Below are 17,374 nucleotides of genomic sequence, written 5' to 3'. Positions count from 1 at the left end.
TTGTCCCTGCACCTTCCTTCCCAAAGCCATTGCACTGGTCTCTTCTGCCAGCCACCCTAGCCAGCTGGGGTTCTCACAGTTGTCATATGAGAGATCTTTTGTCCACCTTCCTCCTTTCTCCACAAGGTTCTGACGAGGACTTGAGATTATTGAGTGCCAGTCGCCTGTGCTAGCGTATTTAACTCTCACATCCGTCTTGCAAAATGAGGATATTAGCCTTATTAGGCAGATTAGAAAAAATGAAGCTTGCAGGTTAAACTGCCTTGTCCAAGATGGAGCTAGTTCATGGTAGAGCTGTGATTAGAAACTGACTGATCCCAGACCAATGTCACCATTACTGTGTGCTACTTGCAGAGAGGGCATAACTTGAAAACGGTTGATCACTTTCTCCCCAATTAAAAAGTCCCCTGAGATATTTTCCTCCAGAATGGGTTTGAGGAATATGACACTAGAGACACCAATATATGGAGGTTGGATTTTAAGGCACACCCATGAGAGATTATTTCTCTATGAAATTTGACTCTAGATTATCATGGTACCCCACCCAGATTGCATAGCTGGGATATTTAGGCTTTCTCAAGAAAGTGTAAATGAATTAGAGATTTATATCAGATTTGCATAGGGGATTTTGGACATTACTTGATTAAGGATGTTTTAGGAAATTAATTTTAAGCAATGACTTCCATGCTTGAAAAAAATAGCAGAACTTTTCAAACAAATGCTATGCAAAAATCTCAATATTTAAAACAAAATAAGGCAGAGCTGCTCTGTGGGAACACAGTGCCTTCTCTGTCCCTGGCCACTCCCTCTCCTCAGCCCTAGCTCCTTCTAATATGCTTTCTCTGAAACCTTAAGGTCTCCATGGCAACAGGAGTTGGAAAACTACTTACTAAAATCAAGTATAACCTAAATTAGAATGCCTTGGAAGGACCTACCGATAATATCCACAGTCTTAGCGTGATTATTTAAAGACTCACTCACTCTAAGGATTTATTTTTATCTCAATTTCTTAGTAATCACAGAAACATATGCCTCTTATAACACTTGTCTCTCTCTCTCTCTCTCTCTGTATATGTGCCTGTGTGTATGTGGGGAGGGAGGTGCATTTAAACTCACTCTTCTGAAGCTTAGCATGTTAGAGAGGCTGATCAGTTCAGTTGCCAAAATCTTTAGTTCTCATATTGTCCTATTTCAGGTTTTAAATCATTATGCAATGGACATTCTCTTTTTCTTGCACTCTGTATTTCTCTCACCTAAAACTAAAACTGAGACAGTGTAACCCACACAAAGTCAACTGATGTCACTCCGTATAACCTCATTCCACTACCTTGAACGTTCATCAGTGCTTAGTTGAAGCCTGCATCCTGTCTCCTAGCTGACATCCCAAACCCTCCAGCTCAGGACCGCAAAGCAAGAGTATTCAAAAACTGGGCTTCCCTGGGACTCAGTGGTTGAGAGTCCGCCTGCCGATGCAGGGGACACGGGTTCGTGCCCCGGTCCGGGAGGATCCCACGTGCCACGGAGCGGCTGGGCCCGTGAGCCATGGCCGCTGAGCCTGCGCGTCCGGAGCCTGTGCTCTGCACCGGAGGGGCCGCAACACTGAGGGGCCTGCGTACCGCAAAAAAAAAAAAAAAAAAAAAAGAGTATTCAAAAGCTGTGCTTCCCTAAGCCCGGCAGGTTTTCAGTCTGCCCATCCTTAAATCCTGCTGAATCTTTTTTTTTTTTTAAATTTTCTTCAACGTGATCACCTTAACCGAATACAGTTAGTAATTTTTTGATTAATCTGATTAATCTTTCCTTATAAAGAGAGAATGTAAAGAAACTACTTTTCCCTAGGAAGAATAACTCTCACTATGCAATTACTGAGTTACCTGGGGCAAGTCTCGACTTTTCTAGGCCTCAGTTTCCCTTCCTTGCTCAGACATTATCGGGGTCCATCCTGCACCTAGACTTTCTTCTAAAGCCTGCGAGATGAGGGAATGTGTCCAGACCGAGAGTTCTTAATCTTGCCTGCAGCCACCAAAAGATGCCTAAATGGGCTGGAATAACTCCATGAGCCCTCAAATTATATGTAAAGTTTATACTTCACACAGATATTTATACATTAACTTTATCATTTTCCTGAAAAGTAATAGGTATTGATATAGACAGTGGATTCTAAAATAACACATCAGGAGAAAAAATAAAGTGTTTTGGGTCCCACTCCAGACTTACTAATTCAGAATCTCTAGGCGTAAATGTGGAACAGAAATCTGTAATTTTAGTACACTACCCAAGAGATTCTGCTCTCTTGTCACTGGTTCATGCACCAGTGAATTGTGAGCCGCTGATCTCAAACCACTTATCTCACAGCTAAAATGATAAAATTCAGAATGTGTGTTCAGAGGCTGGAGTAATTGGCCTTACAGATCTCTTCACGAGTCTCAGATGTGGTGATTTTTTGATTCCTGCACGCCAGGTGGAAAAAAAAAATGGGGGACGGGCACTAATCCTTGTCTGTAAACCACCCCTTAGTGTTCTGTATCTTTGTTCATGGTCTTTGAATCAAGTGTGTTAAATGTAATTCATGCTTAATAAATATTTATTCAATAAATGAATGAATGAGTGACATGTGAGGAGAAACAAAATCCAAATTGTGTTACTGCTATGATTAAAATTAATAGTCTGTCCTTTAAAAGACCCTCCTAGAGGACAGATTTCCTGTGCAGATGAATTAATGAATAAACAGCACAAGCATTTGTGGCTCGCATCTGAGATAACGAAGGAATACTGGATATAAGAGGTTGAGCAGCAGTGATGAAAATTCTTTGTTGATGCCCCAAGCAAATAGCTAATTCCTCAGCTTGGTCAAGTTATCCAGTCTTGCCTTCAGAGACTGGTTGGTATTTACCTCCCTCTCATATCAGATAGAAGCGGTATGTTGGCATAGAGGCACAACAGTATCATTAAATCACATTTCTCTGAAATTATTCAGGATGAATACCATTTGCTGCCATGTTTTTTTCTCCCCCTGTGGAGTTAATCTGTGCCATTGGTTCATATAAATTAGGTTATCACAGAGAAAGAAAATATTTTATTGGCAAGTGTATGACCTTGGACACGCTATTCAAACAACTCAAGCCTCAGTTTCCTCATATGCAAAATGGGAAATATTTCATTCATCTCTCAGTGTAGTTGTACAGAAGATAACGTGTGTAAATCAAGCAGGCTCAGTGCCCTGAATAGGAATGTTTATATTATTATAGTAAATAAATTTGTCATAAATGATATTACTGTGAGTGAATTAAATATATATTTTCATAAAAATTAGAGTTTACAGAGGTAAACATCTGTCACCTACTTTTGTCTTCACTATAAAGCTGTGATATGAGCAGAAGATTTGCTGATCCACTTATTTTATACTAATAAACTGTGGCTTAGAGTAGTTAATTAATTCCTCAAGTGATTTTTGCACACAGACAGTAGCAACAGAACATGATCTTTAACCTAGGCCAGGCCAGTATGTTCAATGTTCTTTGCCTTATTATACTACAGTCTAGGGGACTGGATTCTGTCTGGGAACAAAATTGAAAATTATGTAATACAATAGTTATTCCAGAGGGATTCAGAGAAGCAGAGAACCATGCTGAAATGAAGAGGAAGAAGGCAGATTAACTGGTTATTTTACATTAAGATGGCAGTGTGATCACTTATTCTGGGCACAAAGGGCAAAGAATACAAAGAATGTACTTTGCTGCCAGATAAACCTGTGTTCAAATCCAACTCTACAGCATTTATTGTCTGCTCTTAAGCAGATCTCTTCACTTGCTCAGGTTTAGTTTCTTTTATCAAATGTAAAACAGGACCTACTTGATTGGCTTATTATGCAGTTTTAAATTAATATACATAGAGTATATTAGGGGACCAATAACTGTTAGCTATCTTTCTCATTACTCTTTGAATGAACAGTTCACTTCACTTAGAAGAAACCAACCTGAGTTTAAGATCATTCTTTACCTTTTTACAGCTTTGTGATTTTGGCTAATTAATTTTTTTGGACATTTGGTTTCCTGAAAAAACCATCAACAGTAAGAACAAAGCAACCATAATAACACCTGTCCTAACTACGGTAAACAATAATAGTACATATAACGCAAGTTAATACTTGTAAAATTGCTTCTGAAAAGATAAATGATTCTACAGAACATACAGAGTTATAAAATATGCCCTAACATAGAAATCTTTCACATTTTTTTTTTCCAATTCTTCCTAGCTCTGGGCTGCTGGGCTGCTAGGCTGCTAAAATCAGAGTGTGTCTAAACAGTCTTGTGTTAAATGGTACCCTCTTGCCTTTTACATAGATCCATGCAACATATAAATTAAAGTGTCCTTAGGAGAAACAATTTCCTTATCAAGCCTGAACACACTGGGAGCACAAGTCACCTGTGCTGGGAAAAGCTTCTCTAATTATATTCAATAATACTTATATTTTCTTTATGATTGCAAAAAATAATACATGTTCTGTTTAGAAAACTAGAGAAAGTATATATATATATATATATATATATATATATATATATATATACTATAAAAATCAACTGACCCCCAAAACCTAGAGAATATCTGTTTTGCTCTAAATCTTCCCAGTCATTATGAGAACACTAGGGCTTAGGGAATCTAAATGATTTTCTCAAGGACAAAAAATTAGTAAAGTTGCCTCTTGATGGAATATAACATTTTATAGTTTGCATATCATGTGTCCCGAGCAATCCCAGCTATAAAACAGGTGTGCCTCCCAACACCTGTAGAGACAGAGAAATCCTGTTACCTCCATGGAACAGAAGAGTAAACTGAAGCTCAAGAAAGTTCAATGGCTTATCTGAAATCATACAGCCTGTAGTGGAAGGATCAGGATGAAAATCTAGATCATTTTTCTCTACTGCCCAGGCCTCTCTACTGGGTCTTCTTATGGAACTTACCCAGCATGGTGGACCAAATATGGAAGCAAATAAAACATTATGGCTAGTTTCAGAATTTGATAGTCACACCTGAGGAAGATCTATTTCTACTTATTCAGCTAGCAATTTCTACCTGATATCCAGCTAACCTATTTATAGGCTTAGTTCCAACTGTGTAAATGTAGGCATTTCCCAGAAAAGGGACTCAGTTTAAACATCTGGAAAATGGACATAACTAAATGAATCCCTTGTCATTTTGGGTGTTCTTGGCTACATAAATGAAAAACAACAGCAACTGCAACAGTTTAATCAGTAACAACTTTTCTTGTCTCATTATCATATTAGTCTGGATGTTAGGGTAGCTCCAAGGCCCACCCATGTCCTCAAAGATGCTCTTACCTTACTGCTCTGTGAAACCAGAATAACAGACCTCATGTTTTCATACTGTCTGTCCAGGAAACACTTCAAGACAGGCCAGCCGTTGACAGAAGTGCAAATATCTTTTCTGTACGTCCCCTCTTACAGAAATTATTTCTAGATACTTCTCAGCAGGTTTTCTCTCAGGCCTTATTGACTGAGATTCAATCACATACTATTCCAAAACCAATCACTGGCATGGCAAATAGTTGTCTTAGAGTATCTACATACTCAATTTCAAAAAGTTATTCAATTTTACTCTCTAAAATGCCTGCATCTTTTTCTAGCAGATTATAGCTTTTCCAGAAGAACATAAGAGCACTTTTCCTCACATTTATATCATAATAATTTCTAATTCTTACCCACCTAATGACTATAAAGTGGTAACTAGTAGTAGTATACACACATACACACACAAATAATACTTTAATATTGATACTTTAATATTTTCTATCAGCTTCACAAAACTACTGCCATTTTAAAACACTATGTTAGCAAATCTATGAGGAAAGAACAGTCTTTTCATCGTTGGCAGTAGTTAAGTTAGTACAACCTATATGGAAGCAGTTTGGCAATAACCTTCAAAACTCCAGTTCTAGACCCAGCCATTCTAATTGCAGCAATTCATTCTCCAGATTCACTTGTACATTGTGAATTGTGGTCAGTATCAGGATATTCATTTAAAAATATTTATTAAGAACCTCCCATTGACCAGGCAATGTCCAAGCTGTTGGGGGAGATACTAGGAACAAAATAGAAAAATAGCCCTGCCCTTATTGAGCTTATATTTTGGTACATCATTCTAAGTGACAGTGAAGCAGTGAAAGGTGTCAAAGATAGAGGCTACCACTCATGCATAATACAAGAAGCTATTGGCTAAGCAAGGGGGAGCTTCTATGAGGAAAGAACCCTTACTTTCTTTTTAACAATTTCATAGCATTTTGTTACATAACTATTCCATAATTGAATCAGCCAATAGTGATATTGGCTGGTATAATGACCAACTCAGCAAGTAGCAACTAGAACCAGTTTATAAACACAAGATGAAGAGGCTTTATGAGTACTAATATGGAATGATCTTCAAGAAATATCATTAAACTAAAATATTTTTATTTTCTTCTGTAATGCGTAAAATGTTTCTGGGAGGAGATACAAGAAATTGACAACCACTGTGTAAGGAGGCAGAGGCAGGGGAACTATGTAGCTGGGGAACTAGAAGGGGAGGAAGAGTTTTCACTATAAGTATCTCTTTTTAACTTTATATTTGAAAATATATGTTTATTACTCAAACAGATTTAAAATTAAACATAAAATAGGTATCATTGTACATTTGTCACTGTAAAAATACAAATCTGTTTTACTATTACTGTCATTAAAATCTCAGCTTCTACTTATTATACTTATTAGATATTATTTTTCTGATTCATAAAAGGTACTTTACTTTCTGAATATTATTTCTATTAGGTTTAGTTAATTAAAGTATTTTCAGCAGCCTTTTATCTATCTGTGATGTTCTTTGTACAATAGGAAAATTTACTTTTAATCAAATCCAAAAACTTTTCCTTTAAACCTTTGTATATGTGTGTTTAATTTGTTTGAGAACTCCTTCCAAACCCCAATGCCTTAAAGACAATCAGGCATTTTCAGGAACCTTCTATTACTTTGAATTTATTGGAAGTTTATTTTCATAAGTGGTTTAAGAAAGGCTTCCAAATTCGTTTCTCCTAACACATTTTAATAAACAACTGATTATTGACTCACTGATGTAAAATGCCTATTTGTGGTTTTGTGTGAGCCCCAGGATGGTGGTTAATCCATCAGCATCACCAGTAAGCCCCAGAATGGTCTAGTCTTTCATGGTTGTTCTTTCCCAGCCTTCTGTGTTTTCCCTATAGGCATGTTCTTATCAAAACTCATGCTGAAGGCTCAGCATGCTTTCTCTGAGAAGCTCTCCTCTCCCCTCCCCAGGAGTGTGTACTGAAAACTCTAGCCACTTTGGGACCCCAGAATCTTAGCTGTGGCTCCTCAATCCAGGGATCCACCTGGGTTCTTATTCATAGTGCGCTGGTCTGGAAACACTCTCCAGGAAGAATGGGGAGGCAGCCACAGGGCTTTCCCAACTGCCACAGTCCTGCACTGACTGATGTCTGAGGACTGAAAATGCTTCTTTGATATTTTTTTGTCTCTCTCTGGTCACTTGTTTCAGACAGGATAATAAATGCAATCCCTGTTATTCCATCTTGGTTAGAAGCAGAAGTGTCCTAAAATATTTCATAATATGTGGCCGGTCCCCCATTTTGTTCTTATTATTCAATATAATTTTAGTGTTTGCTATACTTTTAAAACACTTTCCAGGGTCCTCCAAAAACCCCACTGGAAATTTGAACAAAATTACCTTGAATTACTAGATTAAATTAGGGAGGTTACCTCTTCACAAGGTTAAGTAGTTATATCCCGACATATAGTAAAAATATTTATTTATTTATCTACTTATTCATTCATTCCTTCATTTAGGTCTTACTTACACTTTTATTAGGACTATATATTTTTATCTTCTTAAAGTGATTGTCTATTCTTAGTTTAATTCTTAGATACTTTAGAGTATTTTTTTGTAATATAAATTCATTATGTTCTGCACGTTACGGTTGGTTATTGGTATAGAGGCATACTCTTGATTGTATATACAGGCATGCCTTAGCAATATTGTAAGTTCGGTTCCAGACTAGCACAACAAAGAGAATATCACAATCAAGGGAGTCCCACAGATTTTTCAGTTTCCCACTGCATATAAATTCATGTTTACACTATGCTGTAGTTTGTTAAGTGTGCAATAGCATTATGTTTTTTTAAATGTACATACCTTAATTATAGAATACTTTATTGCTAAAAAAGACTAACCATCATCTGAGCCTTCAGCAAGTCATAATCTTTTAGCATAATCCTGCCTCGATTTTTTTTTTTATTGAAGCATAGTTGATTTACAATGTTGTGTTAATTTCTGCTCTACAACAAAGTGACTCGTGTGTGTGTGTGTGTGTGTGTGTGTGTGTGTGTGTATGTTTTCCATATTCTTTCCCTTACGGTTTGTCACAGGATATTGAATATAGTTCCCTGTGCTATACAGTAGGACCTTGTTGTTTATCCATTCTACATGCAATAGTTTGCATCTGCTAACCCCAAACTCCCAATCCTTCCCTCCCCTACCCCCCACCCTTGGCAACCACAAGCCTGTTTTCTATGTCTGTGAGTCTGTTTCTGTTTCGTAGATAAATTCATTTGTGTCATATTCTAGATTCCACATATAAGTGATATCATATGGTATCTTTCTGACTTACTTCACTTAGTGTGATAATCTCTAGGGCCATCCATGTTGCTGCAAATGGAATTATTTTATTCTTTTTTTATGGATGAGTAGTATTCCATTGTATATATGTATCACATCTTTATCCATTCATCTGTCAATGGACATTTAGGTTGTTTCCATGTCTTGGCTATTGTAAATAGTGCTGCTATGAACATAGGGGTACATGTATCTTTTCGATTATAGTTTTGCCTGGGTATATGCCCAGGAGTGGGATTGCTGGATCATATGGCAACTCTATTTTAGTTTTTTGAGGAACTGCCATACTGTTTTCCATAGTGGCTGTACCAGTTTACTTTCCTACCAACAGTGTAAAAGGGTTCTCTTTTCTCCACACCCTCTCCAGCGTTTATTTGTAGACTTTTTAATCATGGCTGTTCTGACTGGTGTGAGGTGATACCTCATTGTAGTTTTGATTTGCATTTCTCTAATAATTAGTGATGTTGAGCATCTTTTCATGTGCCTATTGGCCATCTGTATGTCTTCTTTAGAGAAATGTCTGTTTAGGTTTTCTGTCCATTTTTTGATTAAGTTGTTTGTTTTTTGTTGTTCTTACTGAGTTGTATGAGCTGTTTGTATATATTGGAAATTAAGCCCTTGTTGGTCACATCATTTGCAAATATTTTCTCCCAGTCTGTAGGTTGTTGTTTCGTTTTGTTTATTGTTTCCTTTGCTGTGCAAAAGCTTATGTTTGATTAGGTCCCATTTGTTTATTTTTGCTTTTATTTCTATTGCCTTAGGAGACTAACTTAAGAAGACATTGGTATGATTTATGTCAGAGAAAAAGAAATAAAAGGTATTCAGATTCGTACGGAAGAGGTAAAGTTGTCATTATATGCAGATGGCATGATACTATATATAGAAAACCCTAAAGACTCCACACTAAAACTACTAGAACTGATAAATTCAGCTAGGTAGCAGGATACAAGATTAACATACAGAAATAGGTTTCATTTCTTTACACTAACAATGAAATATCAGAAAGGGAATGTAAATAATAATCCCATTTAAAATCACATCAAAAAATAAAATAAAATAGTTAGGAATAAACCTCACCAAGGAGGTGAAAGACTTTTATGCTGAGAACTACAAAACATTAATAAAGGAAATTAAAGATAATTCAAAGAAATGGAAAGATAGCCCATGTTCTTGGATTGGAAGAATTAATATTGTTAAAATGACCATAGAGCCCAAAGCAATCTACAGATTTAATGTGATCCTTATTAAATTACCCATGGCTTTTTTTTTTTTTTACAGAACTAGAACAAATAATCCTAACATTTATATGGAATCATAAAAGACTCAGAATTGCCAAAACAATCCTGAGGAAAAAGAACAAAGCAGGAGGCTTAACCCTCCCAGACTTCAGGCAATACTACAAGGCTACAGTATTCAAAACAGTGTGGTATTGGCACAAAAACAGACATACGGATCAATGGAACAGAATAGAGAGTCCAGAAATAATCCCATGCACCTACAGACAAGTAATCCTCAACAAAGGAGTCAACAATATACAATAAGAAAATATAGTCTCTTCAACAAGTGATGCTGGGAAAGTTGGACAGCCACATGTAAATCAATAAAGTTAGAACACACCCTCACACCGTACTCAAAAATAAACTCAAACTGGCTTAAAGACTTAAATATAAGACAAGACACCATAAAACTCCTAGAAGAGAACATAGGCAAAACGTTCTCTGCCTCAGTGTTGATGGCTGCTGACTGGTCAGGGTGATGGTGGCTGAAGGTTGGGGTGGCCGTGACAATTTATTAAAATAGGACAACAGTTAGGTTTGCCATATTGATTGAATATTTCTTTCATGAATGATTTCTCTGTAGCAGGCAATGTTGTTTGAGAGCATGTTACTCACAGTAGAACTTCTTTCAAAATTGGAGTCAATCCTCTCAAGTCCTGCTGCTGCTTTATCAACTACATTTATGTACTATTTTAAATCCTTTGTTGTCATTTCAACAGTCTTCACACCATCTCCATCAGGAGTAGATTCCAGCTCAAGAAACCATTTTCTTTGTTCATCCATAAGAAGCAACTCCTCATTCATTAAAGTCTTATGATGAGATCACAACAACTCAGTCACATCTTCAGGCTCCACTTCTAATTATACTTTTCTTGCCATTTCCACCACATCTGCAGTTGTTTCCTCTGCTGAAGTCTTGAACCCCTAAAAGTCATCCTTCTTCCAAATTCCTGTTAATGTTGATATTTTGACATCTTCTCGTGAATAATGAATGTTTTTCATAGTATCTAGAATGGCGAATCCTTTCCAGAAGGTTTTCAATTTACTTTGTTGACGTCCATCAGAGGAATCACTATCTATGGCATCTATAGCTTTATGAAATGTATTTATTGAATAATAAGAATTAAAATTTGAAGTTCCTCCCTGATCCATGGGCTGCAGAGTGGATGTTGTGTTAGCAGCCATGAAAACAGCATGAATCTTGTTGTACATCTCTATCAGAGCTCTTGGGTGACTAGGTTTATTGTCAATGAGCAGTCATATTTTGAGAGGAATCTTTTTTGCTGAGCAGTAGGTCTCAAGGTGGGCTTCAGATATTCATTAAACCATGTTGTAAACAGGTGTGCTGTTATCCAGGGTTTGTTGTTCCACTTATAAAGCATGGACAGAGTAGATTTAGTACAATCCTTAAGGGCCCTAGGATTTTCAGAATGGTAAGTGAGCATTGACTTCAACTTCAAGTCACCAGCTGCATTATCCCCTAACAAGAGAGTCAGCCTGTCCTTTGAAACTTTGAAGCAAAGCATTGACTTCTCCTCTCTAGCTATGAAAGTCCTATGTGGCATCTTTTCCAATATAAGTCTGTTTCATATATATTGAAAATCTGTTGTTTAGTATAGCCACCTTTATTAATTATCTCAGCTAGATCTTCTGGATAACTTGCTGCAGCTTCTACATCAGCACTTGCTGTTTCACCTTGCACTTTTATGTTATGGAGATGGTGTCTTTCCTTAAACATCATGAACCAACCTCTGCTAGCTTCAAAATTTCTTCTGCAGCTTCCTTACATCTCTCAGCTTTCATAGAATTGAACTGAGTTAGGATTTTGCTCTGGATTAGACTTCGGTTCAAGGAAATGTAGCTGCTTTGATCTTCTATCCAGACCACTAAAACTTGCTCCTTATCAGCATTAGGCTATTTCCTTTTCTTATCATTCCTGCGTTCACTGGAGTAGCACTTTTAATTTTCTTCAAGAACTTTTTCTTTGCATTCACAATGTAGTTCACTCTTCAGCATGTGAAACCTCTCTTTTGGCCTATCTTGGCTTTCAACATGGTTTCTTACTAAACTTAAACATTTCTAGTTTTTTATTTAAAGTGAGAGATGTGCAACTCCTTCCACTTGAACACTTAGAGACCATTGTAGGATTATTAATTGGCCTTATTTCAATATTGTTGTGTCTTAGGGAATAGGGAGACCTGAGAAAAGGGAGGGAGATGAAGGGGGGACATCTGGTCGGTAGAGTAGTCAGAGCACCACAGCATTTATCTGTTAAGTTGACCATATTATATGAGCATGGTTCATGTCATCCCAAAACAATTACAATAGTAATATCAAAGATCATTGGTCACAGATCACCATAACAAATATCATAATAATGAAGACGTTTTAATATTACAAAAATTACCAAATGTGACAAAGAGACAGGAAGTGAGAAAATGCTTTTGAAAAACAAATGGTGCTGATAGACTTACTCTATGCAGGGTTGCCACAAACATTCAATTTGTAATATCTACACAGCACAATAAAGCTAAGTGCCATAAAACAGGGTTATGCCTATATTAAATGTGTAGCCAGAAATTTTGTTTCCATTTTCTAATTAGTGTCAATAGTTGTTCTGGTGATTCTTTTTGATATCCTACATACGTCATCTGTCATCTGCATTTAATTACACTTTTGACTCATTTCAATCTTTAAATTTCTCATTTCTTTTGCTTTTGTTAATGCATTGTGCACTATTCAATACACACTGAACAATATTAGTAATGGATGGAATAGTTATCATGTTTCTAACCTTAAAGTAAACGTCATACCTTTTTACATTTTAGTGTGATGTTTTCTATTTGTTATTAGTAGGTAGCCATTAAAAAGTAAAGGAAGTTCCCTATTCAGTTTTTCTAGAGATGTTTTATATTTAATCAGATAGAGATGCTGAATGTTGTCAAATGTTTTTCTAATTCTGTTGAGATGCTCATTTCTTTAATTGAATTACATCAATAAATTTGCTGACATTGAAATATTCTTACTGAGAGTTCTGTGGAAATATTCTTACTGAGAGTTCTGTGTGGTCACTTCTATATTTTTGTTTTCATTTTGTTTATTAGTTTTTGTAATATCTTTTTTTTTTTTTTTTTTTTGCGGTACACGGGCCTCTCTCTGTTGTGGCCTCTCCCGTTGTGGAGCACAGGCTCCGGACGCACAGGCTCAGCAGCCATGGCTCACAGGCCTAGCCGCTCTGCGGCATGTGGGATCTTCCTGGACTGGGGCGTGAACCCGCGTCCCCTGCATTGGCAGGCGGACTCTCAACCACTGCACCACCAGGGAAGCCCCCACATTCTTGAGTGAGTGGTTTAAGATCTTTGGACATTATTGTCCACTTCTATAAAAATAAGGATAGAGATGAGAATCAGGAATAAAATTCTTTGATGCCTTGACTCCTCAGCTCTTGAGAAGATTACATAAGATATTTAATCAGCATTTCTCTTCTGGTCTCTCCATCTTTGTTTCCCAATAAATTCAATCCCTACATCCTCACCTCTTTCCTCAAACCTCATCTTCCAGATACACTTTCAGGTTCTTTCATGCCTCTGGGTTTTGTGTATACATATACCTTCTGTGTTGCACAACCTTTGTGTTTCAGTTAGTTATTTGACGAACAATGACTGATTTTTACCTCTTGCTAGATTAAAAATAACTGAAATATATTGGAAAGGTATTGTGTAGTTCATAGCATAGACAAAACCAGAGCAGTGCTCTGAATCTGGACACCAGGAAACCCTTGACCATCTTATACATCTTATCTAAGTTACACATAACAAATCTACCCCAGTGCCCATTTCAGCAGCACATATACTAAAATTGGAATGATACAGAGAAGGTTAGCATGATCCCTAGCAAGGATGCTATGCAAATTTCTGAAGTGTCCCATATTTTTCTGTATTATATACTTCAAAATTGCTAAGAAACTTGATCTTAAACATTCTCACCACAAAAAAGAAATAAATAATAGTAATGTGATCTTATAGAGGTATTAGCTAACATTATGTGGTGGTGATCATACTGCAATATATAAATGTATCACATCAGCACATTGTACGCCATAAACTTACACAATGTTGTATATCAATTATGACTCAATGTAAATTTTTTAGTTAAAAAATATCTACCCTAAATGATTTCTCCATCACTTTGTCACTCTGCTTAAGATTCAAAATCCCTACAGAAAGATTGTAGTTGGCCTTGCTCATATCAGGTCCTTCACCACCCTTTGGTAGGGTCTGTTCACCTTGACTTGTCATCCTACCAAGACTATTCACAAAGGTGGAGAAGTCATTTTCTAAGGAAAAATGTTTCAATGTCAAAGAAGGAATGGGTTCTGGCAACACCCCCCCCCAAAAAAAAAAAAAAAGAAATTCCCACTGCATTTCCCCATTGTTCGATTAACTCATATTTATTAGGTGACTAGGAGGCATAGTCTCATGGAAGAATGGATCAAATGTCCTATTTCCATATTCCCACAGCACCTTGTTTCTTCTCTGTGTCAACACATACACACCCCAGTATTGTATTTCCTGTTATCACTACAAAAGGTAAGATATTTGAGAGCAGAAAATTAAACCTTAATCCTGCCCTTAGGTATGACTTCCCAGATTTTACCACATAGCACTTGGCATAGTTATAAATTTTGTAAAGGAAGAAAAGGAAAGAAGAGAAGGAAGAAGGAAGGAAGGAAGGAAAGAAGGAGGGAAGGAAGGAAGGAAGGAGAAAGAAAGGGTTAAGGAAAAGAGAGGATGAAAGAAGGAAGGAAGAAAGGAATCTAGAAGAGAATAAATGACAACTCTGTATGATAGAGAAGGCTCTGAGTGGTAACCATCTGACGAACCAGGCTACCCTGAAGATGATAAATTCCTAATCACGGAAGATTCTTATTACCAGCCAGATGAACATGTGACCCATAGTCTATAGAAAGAATTGAAGCTTTAAAAGGAAATTGAACTGGATGACTTCTAAGTTCCCTTTCAGCCATGAGTTTCTATGATTCCTTGATACAAGATCTTAAATGATGAGGACTCAGTGAGGGCAGCAGGACTAGATCCAAGGGAACAATGAGATCCATATGAAGGTGAGAACTGTGGTTAAAGCATGTGTATCCCTGTGCTTTTCTAAGCCCTTCTTGATTTGGTCAATACCTGTGAAAGAACAACCATGCTTCCTTCCAGTGATTTTCCTGAGAGCAGTTTGACTCATTTCTATTCATCAGTGCACTAAAGACATTAGAAAGCTTCTGCGGTAAGATAGCCTTGCAATTTTTGGATGTACATCTGAAGCCTTTAAAAGATAAGAGAATATGTATGTTTAACTCAAAGTCCCTCAGACCTCCTGGGATCTTAGTTTTCAACATCATGAAACCTTTGATATTTGGGGTTGTTTTGCCATTGACAAAACACTACTTTTATTTCTAAAGGGAGGCTGCAAACTTCAGATGGCCTTTTTCAAAGCAAGTAGATTTTAAAAATTTTTGTTTGTTTTTTAATGTAAATAAATTAGAACTTTGCAAATTTGTTTTTTTTTTTTCTTTTGAACCAGACACGAATAGAATACTTGCTGGTGTAGGACTATATCAAATAGCATTTCAGTTTGCTTTAAATGCAAACTTTTAAAATCAAGAATTGAAATCTTTCTTCAAATGCCAAATTGCCTAGAAGTTTCCAGCCTTTGGCTTGCTCTGATATACAAAGCCCTCATCATATATGACAGAAATGAGCTATTATCAAGTATAAAAGAAGCTGTTTATAAAAAAAAAGAGTATCACTACAGAATCAAAATCCCACAAGACAACAAGAAACAAATTATAATTTTAACCATTTCTCTTTTGTAGATAACACATCCTAGTTAACATTCACAGATACTTGGAATGTCATCAGTATTCTAAGCATGAGTATTTTAGTTGTGTCTATATTTCCAATAGATAGGCAAACAGTCAAAAATTGAGATGTACAGATGTAAAACCACAGCACAGAGCCAGGATGGAGTATGGAATTTCTAATTAGGAAGAACATAGAGGAAGCTGCATTTGAAAGGACAGCACTTTGTATTAACATCACATTTCTTTTGTGTGGCTTGAAGAGGGAGTGGCAGGACTCCAACAAAGGCTAAAGCCAGGGTCCCCACTCCCAAATCTTTTCTTGGTTAGCAGTTGTCAGAAATATTAAATAAATAAATTTCCTAAAGTTACTAGGTGTATTAGGGTGTATGTGCCTGTGTGTTTGTGTGTGTGTAGGTATAGGGGGAGGTGTGATTATATCTAAATAGCATCTTACAGAGTAATTTCATGTTTATTCTCTTAGCTAATCTTGAAACTTACCCTGGGAAATCAGGAGGACCCATTGGACGGACAAATATAAAGAGGTATATTTTCACTGTGGCAAAAAGACACATCCAAGGAGATCTGCCTAGTTTTTAGCACAGGTCAAACTGAAAATCACTTTCTCCATCCACAAACTTGTCACTGAGCCTCAGTCTTTCGGGTCTATACTACCTCGCAGAAGTGTTAAAAGATTACACGAGAACACATATAATTGCATGGCACATCCTAAGTGCTCAAAAATGTGGCTATTAAAATATTCTGCTTTCTAGGCTGTCTCCAATACACCAGATTGCATTTTCTAGATTGAATGAGGTTTCTGTGTTATCTCATTTACTGGATCCATGTAGACAGTCACTTTGAATGCACTATACCTACTTGGAACTTGACACACTGGGTACCATGTCCATTAAGTCTTTGTTCCAGGGTTGCCCTGCCCTGCTGCCACCGTTGCCACTAGTACAGCTTCGCTGCTCTGCTTGCAGAGGGAAAAATAGCCCCAGAAATACACTTTGAATATGAACAAAGAAATGAGGGAGAGGGAATAAGAGTCCGCAGAAGACAATCACTGCCCTTTTGTCATTTTTCTCTGTCTGACTGCATGGGTTTGACTGTCTAGTGACTGTGGCTAGTCCTTTAAAAGTGAGCAAAGGCACGAGATAGAAGGTGGAGGAGGAAAGTCAAATGTCTCTTGCAGGTTTGCCTGATTACTTAGATTTGGTATCTCGCCTGCTGCTGAATCTATATTCTCCCTCGCAGTGACCACCTATCCTGGTTTTTCAGTGCTGAGAGGTTTCCCAGGATGTGCCACTTTCCATGCTAAAAATGGAAAAGGCCCAGGCAAACTGGGACCAGTGTTTATCCTATGCCTGACCCAGATTGTTAAAACCCATAACCTGATGCTTCAGGCCCCACTGGGAAGCTCTTCATCTGCCTCTGCTGGGCAGCCTCAGCCCAGCCTTCTAGAAGCCAACACAGGACTCATCTGCATAACATGATTGGTTCCCTGAGTTACATTCTTCTTACACCGCCACATAAT

General features: G+C 37.2%; 1 long non-coding RNA gene and 1 other non-coding gene across 2 annotated transcripts in view; both read left to right on the top strand.

Moving 5' to 3' along the window:
- The window catches only part of LOC132597763 (uncharacterized), a 2,174,902-nt gene that overhangs the window by 1,271,904 nt on the left and 885,624 nt on the right, over positions 1-17,374 (top strand). The window lies entirely within an intron of this gene.
- LOC115841858 (U6 spliceosomal RNA) lies at positions 13,800-13,905 on the top strand. The gene has a single exon (XR_004035006.1). It is a non-coding gene; the product is annotated as a U6 spliceosomal RNA (small nuclear RNA).

This window comes from Globicephala melas, chromosome 8 (assembly GCF_963455315.2).
Source record: "Globicephala melas chromosome 8, mGloMel1.2, whole genome shotgun sequence".
Taxonomy (NCBI): Eukaryota; Metazoa; Chordata; class Mammalia; order Artiodactyla; family Delphinidae; genus Globicephala; species Globicephala melas.
The sequence above is the reverse complement of the archived record's forward strand: the minus strand, read 5'-3'. Positions and strand labels throughout refer to the sequence as shown.